This window comes from Macrotis lagotis, chromosome 7 (assembly GCF_037893015.1).
Source record: "Macrotis lagotis isolate mMagLag1 chromosome 7, bilby.v1.9.chrom.fasta, whole genome shotgun sequence".
NCBI classification, from domain to species: Eukaryota; Metazoa; Chordata; class Mammalia; order Peramelemorphia; family Peramelidae; genus Macrotis; species Macrotis lagotis.
The window spans coordinates 102,781,850-102,799,146 of record NC_133664.1 but is presented as its reverse complement, the minus strand read 5'-3'; the positions used below and the strand labels follow the sequence as shown (position 1 = coordinate 102,799,146).

The window sequence follows — 17,297 nt, the reverse complement described above, 5'->3', positions numbered from 1 at the left end:
TCACTTGATTTCAGAAATTCTGAAGATCAGTGAACCAAGTCTATGGGGTGTCCACACCAAATGTGGCATAAGATGAGCTTACAGGAGCAGGCTACCAGGGTTGACTAAAGAATGAAATAGATCAGAAACAATTAATGTGTGTGTGTGTGTGTGTGTGTGTGTGTGTGTGTGTGTGTGTGTGTGTGTGTGTATCTCCAGCCTGGGGAAGATGGGGAGGCCCATAATCAAGGAGGGAGGGAGGGGAAACTAAAGAATTTAGGGAAAAGAAAGGAGCAGGACATCTTTTATTTTGTTTTATTTAAAGTGTGCCAAAAGCCTGAATGATTACTAATCAAAGGAGTACCTAAGAAAAGTTCTTTCATAATCAAACCTGGTGGGAAGGGATTAAGGGAGCATGGTCAAAGACAGGGGCAGTAATAGTGCTGTATGACCTAAAATATAGTTCTAAAAGAAGTTTCTTAGACTTCTTCTCAGAGAATCAAAGGGCATGACACAATAATAGATGGGGATGAGGTGGGGAGAATGTGGGTGACAAGATATAATGTTAATTGTTTTCAAAGGTGATAGTCCAGAGTTAAGTGAGCTGTGCAGGAGTTCACCATGTGGAGGTGAATTTCAGGCACAAGATATGGGGATGTCAGTCTGCAGATTGCAAAATAAAGACTCATGCCCATTGAGGTGCTAGTGCCCTGCCTGCCCTAGTTAAGTTTTTTAATGAAACTGCTAAAAGATAGGTTGGGATGCAAGGCTCAGTGTGCTTATCCTATGAAACAAAAGCACCCTGCTCTGGTAGTAACCTTGGTTATAGTGAAGTGGGTTTTCAGCACAGCCACATGTGAGCATGACTACTCTTTGCAAGTAACACAAACTTGGTAGTATATCACTATTATTAATTTCACAAAAGGAGAATAACTTCTTCCCTTTGAGTAAGGATAGAGAAACAAGGAAGAGTGTTCACATCACTGCAGATATAGTATCAAAGTCCTGACACCTTTTTTCCTTGTCTTATTAACATGTCACAAATATTTTCCCTCCACAGCTAAAACAGCTCCTATGTATATTCTGCCATCAGAAACAGGCAAAGGAAGTATGGAATGCTTTCTTATCTTTTCTTGAAATCCTGTTGCACCTGAAAGACCTTCTATGGACAAAGTTATCCCCAACAAGAGGAAAAAAACAGGGAATTTGAATACTATGGGAATTTTAATTTTTAAAAACTCCCCCTATGTTTTCCCTTCCTATCTCATGGTTTTTTTTTTCCTTTCGTTTAGTTCTAATTAACTATGACACAAAATGACCAATATGTAAATATTCTATACACAAATGTACAGGAACAACTTTTACTAGACTATTCATAAATCTTACTACTCCATGTGGCCTACAATGCAATACCCAGTGATAATGAGTGAAACTGGAGTGTTGCTGAAATAGGATATAGTAAATCTTTTTTTTTTTTTTTGCAGGGGTGGCAATGGAAAGATCAGAAAACAGGAAGGGAGAGGAAGAGAAAGTAAGAAAGAGGGAAGGAAGAAAGGGAGGGAAGAAAAAAGGAAAGAAAAGAAAGAGTAAAAGAGAAAGGGAAAAGAGAAGAAGGAAGAAGTCAATTTCAATTACTATTAAAAATTACTTTAGTTGACTAATATGACTTTTTGTTTACAAGTATTTAGGAATAGATATAAGAGGGAATTTGACATCATACTTTTCTTGATTTGATCATAAAACAATTAGACACATTTGATGTATACTATTTGAATTACTTCATTGTAATTATGGTGGGTTGGTTTTATTTTCATGTCAATCATGGCACATTATAATTAATATTTTACTAAAGCTAAAGGGTACAAATAAGCCTCTGAACCCTTGTGCTATCTATTAATCCATTTTTTCCACCTCTGCAATTATTTGCCTTCATGTTGGTCCAACTACTAAGGTCTGTTAAATTAATAATATCACAATTGAAATGACAAGCAAAACTGTTAGGAAATAGAAAAAAAAACAAATTTAGAAACAAAAGCTGGTCTTTCTTCCAGGACTACAATTAAAAACAGTAGTGTTACTATGTCTTTCAGAAAATAAGAAGAAGAAATACAGAAACGGTTGAATATGAATGCAAGAACTGTGCCTATTGTGATCCTTCTAATTTCTAGGATCAATAACTGAAAAACTAACTCTTTGATGTATTAGACAGCTCCTGATGTGAGAAAAGGGCTAGAAGAGATACTCTTGTCTGCTTACCCAAGACTGGCCTGATTACCATGGCAGACAGAGAATCCCATGGTGCAGTCAAGACACAAAAAAATCTACAAAAACTTCAAGAATATTCCACTTGCCATCTGTGCTTGGAATGTGTGCACACTCATGGATACCAGCTCTTGTGCCAGAACTCAGCAGGTAAGGTATCCAAAGAGCAGGCCTGAGTGCAACAAGGCTGGCAAATGAAGGCCAGCTTACTGAAGTTTTTCTGGAGTGGTCTCAGTGAAAGGGAATGCAATGAAGCTGGAGTAGGTTTTGCAATCAAAACTAATCTAGTCAACATTCTTGAATGCCTACCAAAAGGAGGGAATGACAGGCTCATAACAATAAGATTGCCATTTCAAGGAAAATGCCATGCCACCATCATCAGTACCTAATGTTCCCACAATGACAAACACTGATGAAGTTAAAGAAAAATTTTTATGAAGACCTGGAGACCCTTATCATCATCAATGTACCAAAAGAGGCCAGGTTTATAATTCTGGGTGACTGTAATGCTATAGTAGGCTCAGATTACCAGGCATGTCAGGAATGGAGTTGTAAAAGCAACAGCAATGGTCACCTTCTACTGAAGACTTGTGTATCTCATGACCTTCTCATCACAAAAACTGTCTTCCGTTTACCTACATGCAAACTTAGACTATGTGATTGTAAGGAGAGGAGACTGACATGACATGAGAATGATAAAGGCAATGTGTGGTGCAGAGTGCTGGACTGATCACAGACTCATCCTCTCCAAGCTAAATATTCATATTCAACAAAAGCAGCCACCCCAAGGCAAAAATGAATACTAGAAGAATTAATGTCAAGAGATTAAAGTGTCTCTCTCTGAGTGGGAACAGTTTGCTGCTAACTTGGAGGGAAAACTGAGTCAACATACAGTTGGTAACAGTGGAGCAGAAAAGGAATGGGCAGCTGTCAGAGATCTGGTGTTCAGCACTGCATTTGTCTAGGTCAGAACACTCAAATATCAAGACATGTTTGATAAAGATGATGGGGGAATAATGAAGCAGTAAAATGAAAATGAGAACTCCACAGGACAGTTCTTCCATTTCTAAGAAGGCAACATTTAATTCCATTAAAATTAAAGTCCAAGTGAAACTGAGAGAGATGCAGGACTCTTGGCTCAGTAGGAAGGCACTTGAAATTCAATTTTATGCAGAAAGTAACAAACCAAAATGCTTTTATGATGCCCTGAAGGCTATTTCTGGGTCAAAGATATCTATTACTCATTGTTGATAGATCCACTTTGATTAATGATAGGGCCATGATCCTAGAGATGAACTGAACACTTCCATAGAGTTCTCAACAGATTGTCATCAATCAATGCAGAAGCCATTGACTCAAGTTGGAGTCAATCAGTCCCTGGCTTAAGTTCTACCCGAAGAAGAGGGTTTGAATGCCATTAGGCTTCTTTTAAATGGCAAAGCACCTGGTGCTGATTCTAATCCAGTTGAGATCTACAAGGTGGGGGGTGTCCATTGCTCATCCAAAAAAATGACTGAAATTTTCCAAGTTATATGGCATGAAGAGGTTATTGCCCAAGAATTCAAGGGTGCCTCCATCATCCTTCTCTATAAAGGTAAAATGAATAGACTGTTCTGAAACAATCACAGGGGTATTTCTCTTTTAATCATTTCTGGTAAGATTCTTGGCAGAGTCCTTCAGTAAGCTGATCCTTCACCTGGAAGTTGGTCACCTTCCTGAGAGCCAAAGTGGTTTCAGAAAGGGTGGAGGAAGAGCTGATAAGGTGTTTGCTGCCCAACAATTCCAGGAAGAAAGGCTAGGAACAGAACAAAGGTCTGTATACATTTATAGATCTGATCAGGGCATTTGATAATATCAGTCTTGAGGGTTTATAGAAAATTATGCACAGGTTGGTGGATGATGTTCTCAAGGTTTCCCAGTCACCAATGAATGGAGTAAAATAAGGATGTGAACTTGCTCTCATACTTTTTAGCATGATATTTTCATCCATGTCATCAAACCTTCACTGAGGATGAACACAGTATCAAGGTCACCTACCATACTGATGGCAAATTCTTTAACTTGAAAAGGCCATGAGCCAAGACCAAAGTGGAGGGAGCATTGGGGCAGGATCTTCTGTTTATAGATGATTGTGCCCTTACTGCATCCTCTGAAGCTGAGATGCAACAAAGTATGGATTGATTCTCTGCTGCTTGTATTAATTTTGGTCTAACAGTTAACACCAAGAAAATCCAGATGCTCCATCAGCCAGCACCACACCATCCATCCATCCATGGAACAATCGATTACAACAAATGAAGAAGTTGTGAGTACTGTGGACAAGTTCACTTACCTTGGCAATGTCCTTTCCAAGGAGGTACACGTTGACAATGAGGTTGACACTCACACTGCTCAGTATTTGGAAGGCTCCAAAAAAAGTATGGGAGAGAAGAGGTATTAGACTGACTACCAATCTGAAGGTCTACAGAGCTGCTGTGCTGACCTCATTGCTATACACCTTTTGAAACCTGGACAGTCTACCAGAGTCATTCCAGGAAACTGAATCACTTCTATTTAAATTGTCTTATGAAGATGCTGAAGACCAACTGGCAGGAGAAGATACCACACACTGAAGTCCTTTCTCAAGTAAACTGTCCAGCATTCCAACATTACTACAGACAGCGCAGCTATGATGGGCTGGACACAGTGTTAAAATGCCAGACATATGCTCGCTAAAAAAAAAAAAATTATGGAGAAGTCGTACAGGGAAAGCACTCACAAGGGGTTAGAAGAAGCAATATCAAGACAACCTAAGGGTCTCACTGAAGAACTTTAGAATTGATTGTACAGCAAGGGAGACTGGCACAGTACTGCCCAGAATGGCATGCCCTCATTAGTGAGGGTGTTGCACTCTATAAGGAAGGCAGAATTGAAGCAGTTCAAAAGAAATGTGACTAAGTTTAGAGAACCCACCTCAGGTGTTCACATGGACTATTTGTGCCCAACATGTGGTAGAGTATTCAGAGCTCTACTGGTCTGATCAGTCACAGTTGGTCACACTGTAATTTGGCTTAAACATAGTGATGTCATTTTGATCTTCTTTGATAACAAAGGACAAGAACCAGTTGTTTTTCCTCAAAAAAAAATCTGAATTCATATAACTACTGTGCACAGAAACATAATTTCTCATATAATAGAATAGGCAAAAAACAACTAATTCATTTGCCCAAATAGTAATTCAGGTGGTAGGCATGTCCACATTTCTTCAAACATTATTTTGGCTACTGTTGCGGTATATAATTGTTCTTTAATTGTCCTACTCCATCACAATCAATTCCCTTTAAAGAAGATGTTATTAAAGACAAAGCTACCTTAGATATTTTCTTGTTGAGATCAAGGCAGTTTACTGGGCAGCAGAAAAAGCTACACATCTGGGATAGGTTTTCTAGCCATTCTGCAATAAAAAGATAGTTCTTTATCAAAGGAAAATTCTGTTTTTAATCCTGTATTCCAAGATTCAAAGGGTGATTGCTCAAACACTATGAGGTTGTCCTGATTTTCACAGCAAGGCACCAGCTTCTGCTACAACTGAAAGGCAAGTCTTAATTATGATGAACAATCACCAATTAATCCATCAAAAAACAAAGTAGTTCTCCACTATGTGGAGAAACCAAAGATATGAAGACAGAGATGAAAGAAATCCAAATTTTTGTGAAGAAATTGCTAGATATGCACCAGAGAAGTCTAGGATTATATAGAATAATATAGAAGCAACACGGAAAGATAAGTATTTATTAGGTTAAAGTTCCTTGTTAAAGGCAAGACTATAACATTTAACTTAAGAAAAGTCACCCTCCTAACAGTCTACCAATTGAACCATACAGACACTCACAAATTTTGTGTCGAAATGTGTGCAAGCACATATTTCTAGACTAGATAAGAAAAAACGGAGCCCAACCACGAGCACATCAGGATAAATGGTCTGCAATGGTTATGCTCTGGATAGAAAAATTTAAATGAGAGAAAAAAAGTGTGATGAAATCAACATATTGAGAGGTTTTCTCAAAGCTACCAATATATTTTAAGTCTTTTCTAAAAGTCTCTAATCTGATTCAGTGTGTCCTTTACCTTTGGATTTCTTGCAGGGATTAGAAAAGACAAGAATGTGTTCAGATCACAGTGATTCTATAAGCTTCCTCAATACTTCTAATTATTTGTGATTTCATGTATGGTCTCTTCTTACCATGACACAAATCACAACCATTTTGTAACTTAAAAATGGTCTTGCAGAGTTGCTTAGATGAAAAAACTGACCTTATCCATACCCTAATACTTTCTGAATCTTGATCCACACAAGACAGTCCATTACTGGGCCCCTAACTGAATTCCTTCCAGCATAATAGATCCTACCCAAGTCAATGAGCTTATAAGAATTCTGACTTATCTATATACCACCATGAGACACTGGAGTAAAATTTCAGTGGAGTTACTATGTAATATTTTTACATATATATGACTGGTTTCTGTATAAATTACTGTATTATATATATTTTGCTTTATATAAATAAGACATTTACCATTCCAGTCTTTCCTCAAAGGAAAACTCTTTATCAAGTTCTGGAAAATTACAAAATAATCATTGCTAACAAAGGAGAAATGTGTTCTTTAATTTCTACAATATATTGCTAATATTGGCCATTTCAATTAATGAAAAAGTTTTTTGCCTTGTCATATTGCATTTATTTACCAACATTGGTATCTATGGGGTAAAGCTTATGGTCACTTTCTAACTTTTCTTGCATAATTATTTTCTAGAATGATTGAACCAATTCACAGTTTTTCTTGTATTTGAGATATATTTGTAATATATGTAGCACATATTCTGACATGCTTGTTTTTGTTGCCCAATTATATCTGACTCTGTGAATCCAGATAGAATTTTTATGGCAAAGATATTCTCCAGCTCATTTTATAAATGAGAAAACTGAAATGACTTGCTTAGGGTCACAAAGTATCTGAGAACAAATGTGAACTCATGAAAATCAGGTCCCATACCACCTAAGTTGCCCAATATGACAAGTAGAATGGAAGAAATAGGATATTAGAGGTAATTTCTACAAATAACAAAGCTTGAGGCTCTTAATCAGAAACAGAGCTTTTTTTTTGGGAAAATGTTATCTTTGCAGAATTACATCTTCTCTCAGGATTCTTAAGATGCCTTAAGGGTGAAATTCGTCTTTCTTCTGATGGTAGAGAGCTAGGACCCAGGACGTGTTCCAGATATTGCCAAGGTCTCACATGAGTTCCAAGACACATGGATGTAAGCTCTGCTACTTAATCTGTTAAACTGGGAGGCGATAAGGTATAATTTAAAATGTACTGAATTGGCAGTCAGAAGACATGAGTTCAAATCTGTGCTGTACCTAAAACTTACTATGTGTAGCAATTCTATTTATCTCCCTAGGGCTCAGGTGCCTTATCTGTAAAATCAGTTAGACCAATCTAAAAATTTTAAGTAGTAATATCATTTATTCATTTTTAAGCATGTTTAGCATATAACATTTTTTAATTGACCAAAATAAAGATATTGATAGGCACTATAGAATAGTGCATAGAGGACCAGTCTCAAAGTCAGAAGATCTGTCTTTGACCTAGGTGACCAGGGTAAACTCTCAGTGACCCCCAGAAAACTTCTAAAACTGTAAATTGCATAGCAGCTGCTGCATTGCCAAAGGGATCTGCCTAACTGGGAGTTCTCTACCCTGATGAAATTGTAGGTCAAGAACCACTTAAAAAAAAAATTGTATTATGTATACTGATAATACAGAATTTGCTCTCATTCTATACTCCTTTTAAAAGAAGTTTCCCCCTAGACATAAACTAGAATAAAAGGCATAGAGAACAGCATTACCCTTGATTAACATCATATCAAGGAAACAAAATAAATGGGCATACACAAGAGGCCAAGGGTAAATTACAACCAGCTCTAAATATTGCTATGCATCGCAGAATGTTCATAACTTTAAAATGTTGAGAAGTGAAGTTTGTTATACAGTCCAGGAAGAAAATTGATCCCATTTCAGCTGTCTATCACATTCTCTGCTACAAAAAGCAGTATAATTTATTATTGCTATTAAATTGGTTGGTGATTGGAAACTCGTCACCAATGTGCAAACCAGAGCTTCTAATTCTAAAGTAATTATTAACCAATTTTAGGGTTGTTAACAGGATTAAAAATATGAAGGCTATTAGTACACTCACCCTCACAAATCAAATTTTGATTAGACAATATAAAATGTTAATATGTGCACATTTCAAATATCCCCCAAAAAGCTTTGCATTACTGATCTCGTTGATAAAATTTGTCAATAATATATGCAGTGCTCCAGGAAAGTGAAAGAATGATTGATAGATGAGGGGTTTTTTCCTGCCTATAAGCCTACTAAAGGTTTATAAACAGTTTTGATTTCCTTGATCTCCAACAGCTTTGGTTCAAATTAGGAATCTGAGTTTTGTTGATTTTCAGATGTGTTGATTGGAAAAATACTTTATACTGCTATAAAATGGATCATCCTGAGAACAGTAGGACTGAGAAAGCAATGCTTCCATATGAAATAATACTTTTATTTGCTGCTTACATCTTGAAATTTCATTTTGAAAACTCTCATTTAAATATGTGCTATAACTCTGAGTTGGAGAAGTCACATAGTGTGGTTATTAAATATATCTAGTGGCACAGTGGAAAGAGCACCAGCCCTGTAAACAGGAGAACTTGAGTTCAAATCTGGCCTCAGACACTTAATAATTACCTAGCTGTGTGATCTTTTTAAGTCACTTAATACCATTGCCTTGCAAAAACCAAAAATAAATAAATTATACACACACACACACACACACACGTGTGTGTGTGTGTGTGTGTGTGTATCTTAGATATTAATATGGACATATATAAGATTGAATGAATGGGAGAATGTGAATGAGAAAATGAAGATTAAAATATAGATAATTTATAAAGAATATAGCCAGTTATAAAGAGAGAAAACAACTTTTGGATTAGCATGCCTGGGTTGAAAGCCCTCCTCTGACATAACTGGCGTGTGACTCTGGGCCAGTCATAAATAATCTCACAGTGGTCCAAAAAATTTAAAATTTAAAATATTAAACTGATACAGGGCTGATTTAGAGAACTATTTAACAGAAAGTTTGATAGAATGAAATAGCAGGTCTACTGTCCCACAAAAAATGGAAACCAAAAGAAAACCTTTTGTTTCTATTATGGTTTGACGTGATTTTGAATGATGAATAAATTAAAAATGTAAGACTTTTTATTCTAACAAAACTGTAAGCAGAGTTACCATTAATGAAATGTAATAGGATATGTTAATATTTATTCATTTCTATGCCTTTGGGGTTTTAATTATATACTGAAAACCCATCTTACTCTACCAATAAAAATCAGCATTTATATGATTTGTCAGAAATTTTAAAAAGTATAAATCAAACCCCAAGTTATGAGTTTTGCTTGTTTGATTCTTTTAGTGTACTTAGATCACAGTAGGAAATAATTACTACTAGAAGGCCCCTTTGAAATCTGTAGAAAATCCCAAGAGAAGGAAATAAGATTAACACAATTCTTAATTATTCAACTGCTCTTCAAGAGATGCTATTCTGAATGAGTCTCTACCTAGGATGGGTAGTAAGGGTCCCTACCTAAGAAACTATTCTCTGTAGCCAAAACATCACATTGCCTCTGACCAAAAAGAGTTCAAGCTAAGAGCTATAGACTCCTTAGCTTTATTCTCTCAGCCTCTTTGTTCTTTTCTCTGATAGATCCCTGAAAGCTCCTATCCAGGACACAGATTGGGTGCTTAGCTCAGCAAACTTAACTATATTGTCCAAGGATCCTCTGATAAGGGGGGGGGGGGGGGGGCGGCAGCTAGGTGACACAGTGGATAGAGCACTGGCCCTGGAGTCAGGAGGACCTGAGTTCTAATCAAGCCTCAGTCTAGCTGGTATGACCTTGGGCAAGTCACCTAACACTAGAAGGTTCCTTAAATAAATAGAATTTTTTAAAAGGTCCTCTGATAAGGAAAAATGAAGTTACCTGACTTTCTTTCCTATTACTTCAATTCCTAACATGCATGACCAAGAGGGTTTTATAGAACTTTTTCTCAAGGAATATTGACTCTAAAACAACTAAGACTATGCCCAAATATGCAACTGGATTAGACAACTGAAGAAATTTATCTGGATAATTTAGGCTAACTGACTTACTTTTCAAAGGGAGCATTTCTTTAAGAGAAAAATCCTTAAATTAACCTTATGTTTGATTAACCTCAAATATCTACTGATACTTGAATGCACATTGACACTGCCCTATTAGAATGTGAACTCCTGCAGGGGAGAAGCTAGTTTTGTTGTTGTTGTTGTTGAAGTTGTAGTTTTCTGTCTTTCTAAATGTCCTTAGCAGGCTGATTGACACAGTGTCAGTGCCACAAGTCACATCAACCAGTTTTGAATTTTTCAAACACCAGGAAAGAAAATCTAATTGAACACCCAACCATTCTCATTCACTACAATTCACTACAAAACCTCTATAGAATAAAAGAGGACACTGATTTTCATACTTAAGTTTAAAAAAATGAATCACCCAATATGCCCACAGTTGTCCTTCAAGAATTCCAAAGAAGCACAATTCAGTGATTACAATATGCCATGTTACTTATCAAACTATGTAGTTCACAGTGAAAGTTAAAAATTTTTATTAACTGACCAAGAAGCACAGTGGCTGGCATACGATAGACACTTCATAAATGTCTGTTGAATGATTTTTCATTAATGCAACAAATGAGATTAGTGACATAATAAAGATAAATATAAGAGATCAGTTCAGGGGCCAACTGGAGCCCACAAATAGCCCTAATTATAGGTTCTGGAAAACACTTCTATAATGTTTTAAAATCTCTGTGTTGGCTACCTACAGAGTTGGTTTCACCCAATACTTATTTCTGCTTTCCACTCTATAGTCAGTGAGAAAAGAGAACAAATGGATGGGTTTTACAACAGTGCTTTAGGGGATCACAAAAGAAACTCTTTCCTTTTCTGCACTGATTCCCTCCAAATATGCTAAAGTCTATTTCTAAAGACAAATGACAGACTAAATTAACTTTAATTTGCGTCCTTGGTCATTTTAAGGTTTCCTGCTGACTTGCAGACTGTAAGACAGCGAAACATGTTAAAACATAGGATTAAAGAATCTCTTTCCCTTGATGACTAGGAAAGACAATTATTGATGGTAGCTAAGAGACAGTCTTGTATGGGAGTGAGGGGATGGATTAGATGATTAGGAGACCCCCAATGGTGATACTTTTAAAATGAATATTACAAACCCCTAAAACCCTTTAAAAAGTTAGGCATGTCCTATAAACCCACTTCTAATTAGCTTTCCATCCATTCCATTCAATCTCTCCAGTTGACTGCTCCTAGATAGGTTATATATTGGAAGCAAGAACCTAAGAGAGTTGGGGAAAAGAAATAGAATTCTATTAATATTCTTATTTAAATTTACTTTAATAAATACAATTTTTGGTCTGCACAGCACAATTATTTGAAAAAATAATGACTAATTTTCATAGTAAATGTATGTCAACTATATTCGAAGACTTAAAAACTTCCTCAGCATTTCGTGACTTGTTAAAAAGATTTAATTTTACAAAAATTAGTAAAAACATCCGTAAGGTCAGTCTTATTTCTCTCTCCCAGAAAAGTATAGAAATATGATTTGCAAAGTAAATATTTACCACACAGTAACATAACTACTCCAGAAAGAAGGCAGCGAAAATCAGATACCTTCCTTCTTTTATTATTCAATAACCATGATCATAATCTTTTATGATTCTTAAATGAAAAAAATAGTAGTTAAATGCATGTGTGTTCTCATCATTGTGGGTATTCTCACTGAAGATGGAGAGCATCTAATTATCTCACATCTTGTCCATTTATTCTTCTAGGTTCTCCATGAGGGATCACCCAATATACCCACAGTTGTCCTTCAAGAATTCCAAAGAAGTACAATTCAGTGATTACAATATGCCATGACAAGCACATGGATTGAATTCGAGTGAGGAAGGGCTGTGCTAAATCACCACTCACTTTCTCCTCCAGAGCCACCTGGGTCCAGTGGTCAGATATGGATCAGGACAATTGGAGATGGCTAGGTATGTGAGACAATCAGGGTTAAGTGACTCACACAAGGTTACCCACTTAGAAAGTGTTAGGTTTCTGAGGACTGATTTGAACTCAGGCCTCCTGACTTCAGGGTCAGCTCTAAAAAAATAAATAAATAAAAATAGAAAATAAAGCAGAGAAGAAACCTTCAGACAGGATTACATCCCCCTCCAAAAAAATTTAAAGTTAAATTAGAGATAATCAATGGAGCAGAGGAAAAATGAAAAATACCTCATATAAAAATATGATATTAGCTGGAACTTAGAAGCTAGGAAAGCCAGGAGAGGGAGATGTGAAAAGAAATCCAGGCAAGTGGATAAGTCAGGGGAAACACTTCATCTTCTGACAGAGAAACTTATAAATTTATTATTAGTTGGCCTAACCATCATGGTTCTGTGGGAGAGGGGGGATATTTACTTTAAACTTTCAGTGTTCCAAGTCTAATAGTGGTACAAAACCAGAAATAATTGTTATGTTTTTTAAAAAATAGATCTTTTGTTTCAGAGAAAGTTTGAAATTTACTAAAGGCAATCATTACATTCCTATATTACTCCTGTTCAATTCTCTGACCAACTTACTATCTACTTACAATGTATGCATACACAGATGTAGATATATAAAAAACAGAAGAATCAAAAATAGTGGTTTATATATTGTGAGATAGACAGACAGACAAATATGGAGTTGTACAAGATAGATACTGTATGTCCAAATGGATAGAAGTCATTCTTTATTTGTAATGAGAGAAATTATTATTAAGAACAAATTTGGAGAGATCCAGAGTTCTCTCCATCTTCTAATGTTCTGATTTTAAAAAGTTCAGACTTACTGAAGGACATTATGGATAGTGAAATTGGACTTTTTTGTTCAAGACTTCACCCAGGTGGAATAGCTACCACATTCTCCTCAGGATTGGGTGGGACATACATTCTTTGAACAGATAGTCCAAGGCTGGGGTTGAGCTAAATGACAGTCCCTAATTTTAATATAGCCTCAGTTTACATTGTCAGAATTGAATGATTGCCACTATTCTTCCAAAGAAAATATGATCCCTGAGTCCTCTGCATTATGATGATCTTAGCTGAAAAAGACAGCCAAATGACCATTCTTTTATTAATAATGTGCTTATCTTATTAATAAAATGATTACATTACCCAGAAACTATGTCTCTTGCAACTTTGCTACTTTATTAATTTAATTTAAGCAAACCAAATGAAAAAAGTAAAATTGCAGAAAATGACAGTAATTGTATAATTTCTGAAAAAAATTAAAGGCAAAATATGTCTACAGATGTCTTCCTGACAATTCAAACCCAAAAGAAAAATCAGTGTAATAAGAGAAATACCTAGGGATACAAAGGCCTAATAACACACAAAAAATGGATTTAATATTTTCACACATTCAAAAATGAATTCTGTAATATAGCCTCAGCTCACCATGATTTTTTCATTCATGGCACCTTCTTTTGATTATTTCTATTGACTTCCAGGTAGGACTGCCAACTTTGTCCATTCTCTATCAAAAGTCTACCTTAGGGGTAGCTAAATGGTGCAGTGGATAGAACACCCACCCCGGAATCAGGAGTACCTGAGTTCAAATCTGGCCTCAGATACTTAATAATTACCTAGCTGTGTGGCCTTGGGGAACCCACTCAACCCCATTGCCTTGCAAAAAAAAAAAAGCAAAAAAAAAAAAGTCCACCTTCCTTTCCTTTTAGCATTATAACTAAAAATTTACCATAAAGAAAATTCTCCTAATAAGTGGTGTCTGCAGCCCAAATAGTAATTTCCTCTAAGTTTCTCTTCTTTGGTAATATCAGATAAAACAAACCCTACTACAGTCCCTGAAGAGGATAAGTTACCTCATGTTCTAATTTTTCCCTATTGTTCTTTGTTTATTGTTAAAGTTGTATTGCCCTACAATTTATTCTGAGCACTGAAAAATAGAATATTGAGTTTTTGTGTCTGTGACCTTACCAATGAAAATTAAAAGGCTTGATAAGCACCTTGAAAATTATAAAAGCAGATGGTGAATAATTTTAATAAAAATGGAAATATAACCCCCAGTGTATAATTGGTGGCATTTTAAAAAAGTTATCTGATGTTCATAGTTACAAAATAAATTGAAATGATTCATTACTGTGATATTAAACATGAGGAAAAGTAGTAAAGGATTACACAGATATTGGGTAAATTTTTGGAAGACTTAAGCTTTCAAAAATATCTAAGGAAAAGGTTCACAGATTTAGAATTATAAAGGACCTAAAAGGACAGGCTAGAAAGGTTTCTAAGTCCAACTCCATCATACTATATGAGAAAAATGAGGCTGAGAAAAGAGAAGTTGCTTTGGTTCATAGAATTCTGTGTTTGGGCTAGAATGGACCTTAGAGACTCTAATCCAACCTCCTCATTTTACAGATGATGAAGCCAAGGACCAGAACAGTTAGGTGACTTGCAATCAAACATCGGTTAATATCAAAGGAGAAATATGAACCTCAGTGTTTTGGACATTGGATTAAGCTGGTCCAGGATAACAGTTGTTAAAAGTGGCAGAAATAAAAATTGGAATCTAGGTCCTCCAAATCCAACACTCAAACTTCACTTCAAGTTGTCTCCTTGCAACTTCTTATGTCCTGGGTATTTAATCAAGTCTGTTGTCCATCTCATCAGATATGACTCTGATATTCTAACATTACAGTTTTCCAATCAGTATCTTGACCTGAATTTCTTGTTTCATAATTTTGATCTTTTAAAAAGATAAACAAGAGGAAGCAGGTCTAAGATTTTATTTACCCTTTCTCCTAACCCAATTTACATTGTGCAAAATGAAGCATTACTTCAGAGTCTGGGCACATCAAAGGAAATCAGTGGGAACTTTTTCAGCATCTTTTTCCCCCCCTCAGGAAAGTCATGCATATTTGAGTAAATCAATTTATTTTCTCCTGATTTGTTGTTTTAGACCTTAAGTGGCCAATTGTTGCTTGCTTTCTTTTCTGAAAAGTGCACACCTGGTCTCTAAGTAACTAGTTTGTGTACTCCAGGTATATGCATGCCCTCAAAATATTTTAAATGACTTATTAGGAATCAAATTTCCTTTTTATACAATCTAGGAGAGATTTTGCAGTTAACTTCTCTCTTAATTATGGATGCTGGCTTAGTATTCAGACTAGTGTAGTGATTTGGGTACTTCAGTCATCAGGTTTTTTTTGGTTTGTTTTTACTTTTTAACATAGTGTCTATTTTCAGAGGTTCAAAATGAAAGATCACTTGCAGTGGATTAATAATCTCTTTCACCTAGGATACTTTAGCAGATAGGAAAGAAGAATGGAAGTCAATCAAAGTAATTGATAGAGTGGAAAGAGGCCAGGTACTAGATTCCAATCCTGACCCTCATCTACTGTACAGTGTGATCCTGGGCAAGTCTGTCATTTAATCACCATTTACCTCAATTTTCTTAGCTGTAAAAGGGGCAGGTCATTTGGTCATTTAACCTTCATTTGGCTCAGTTTCCTCAAATGCAAAATACAGCAAAAAAAAAAATAATAATAGTAGAGTTGTTATGAGGATCAAATGAGATACTACTGTAAAGGACTTAACATGGGACAGAGAAGGGGATTATATAAATGCTTATTTCCCCCCTCTGTAACTCTTGGAAAGTAATTGATTACTCTGAACCTCCCTTTCAGCCTCTAAAATGGGGATTAATATTACTAACCCTACCAACCCGGCAGGTTGCTGTCAAGAATTATTTTAAAAGTCCCAGAGAAATCTGTCCCCATTTTTCCAGGGATGTGCTCCTACTTTGTGACACTGTTAAGACTTTAAGGAATCCTGGCCAGACCATGCTTCCAGCCTCACTAAAATGTCACAAACATCCACACTAGATTTAACTTCTCTAAGGCATGTGAAATCTTCTCAGCCTCTCCAAACATGCCTGGGCTTCACTATGGTCACGGTAGGAATACTCTATTTCTTCTCTTTGCACTTTCCTCAGTTCACAAGGCCTCTCTCTTCCTTTCCACAATAGCTCAAGCAGCATATTTTTCATGAAGACTCTTCTGATGCCCTCACCTGCATTGTATTAAACCACTTTCACCACAGAGTGCCCCAAGAGTCTTGGAGCAATTTTAGTCTACCAAAACAAAACTGCACTAAGACTTTAGGGACATGTTCTGTATTTACTTCATATTTATGCTGTATGTGTTTTCAAATATATTTGCTGTCTCCATAAAAGCTAGATCTGAGTAAGAATTGTGACATCATTTGGATTTAAATTTCAGTGTTTACCACAGTTCCTGGTACATGCTGGTTGATTAAATAGTTTTAAAGTAGTTATCACAATTATACAAAAATACTACCAAATAGTTCACCATCTATTCCCAGCAGTACTAAACATTATCTCCTTTTCTACCAAGCAGATCCTAAATAAATATATTGGGCTAAGATTGTCCCCAGTATCATTTTCTTCCTTTCCCTTCCTTGCTATTCTGTTGATGACTTCAAGATCTGGGTTGCTAATTTCAATATAAAATCCTAAATCCTTCCTCCATTCCACTAAATTCCTTGTCTATTCCCATAGCAGCAACTGTAATCTGGTCTTTCCAGGTAACTACCTACTTTTTATCATAATAGCTTAGATTACATGGAACATACACAGATTCCTCCCTTCTGGTTTCCTTTTGCATATTGTCTTTTCCCTTTAGATTGTAAGCATCTCGAGGGTATGATTTTTCTTACTTATATCTCTAGAATTCACCTACAGCTGTGTGTCTGATACACAGCAGGCACTTAATAAAAATTTTTAAAAAATCTAAACCTTGGTTTATCCTTACCATTTACTTTATTCTAGCA

At 36.0% G+C, this 17,297-nt stretch overlaps 1 protein-coding gene across 1 annotated transcript in view; it reads right to left on the bottom strand.

The window, feature by feature from the left end:
* Nucleotides 1-17,297, bottom strand: part of LOC141492802 (thiamine pyrophosphokinase 1-like) — a 485,555-nt gene that overhangs the window by 93,854 nt on the left and 374,404 nt on the right. The window lies entirely within an intron of this gene.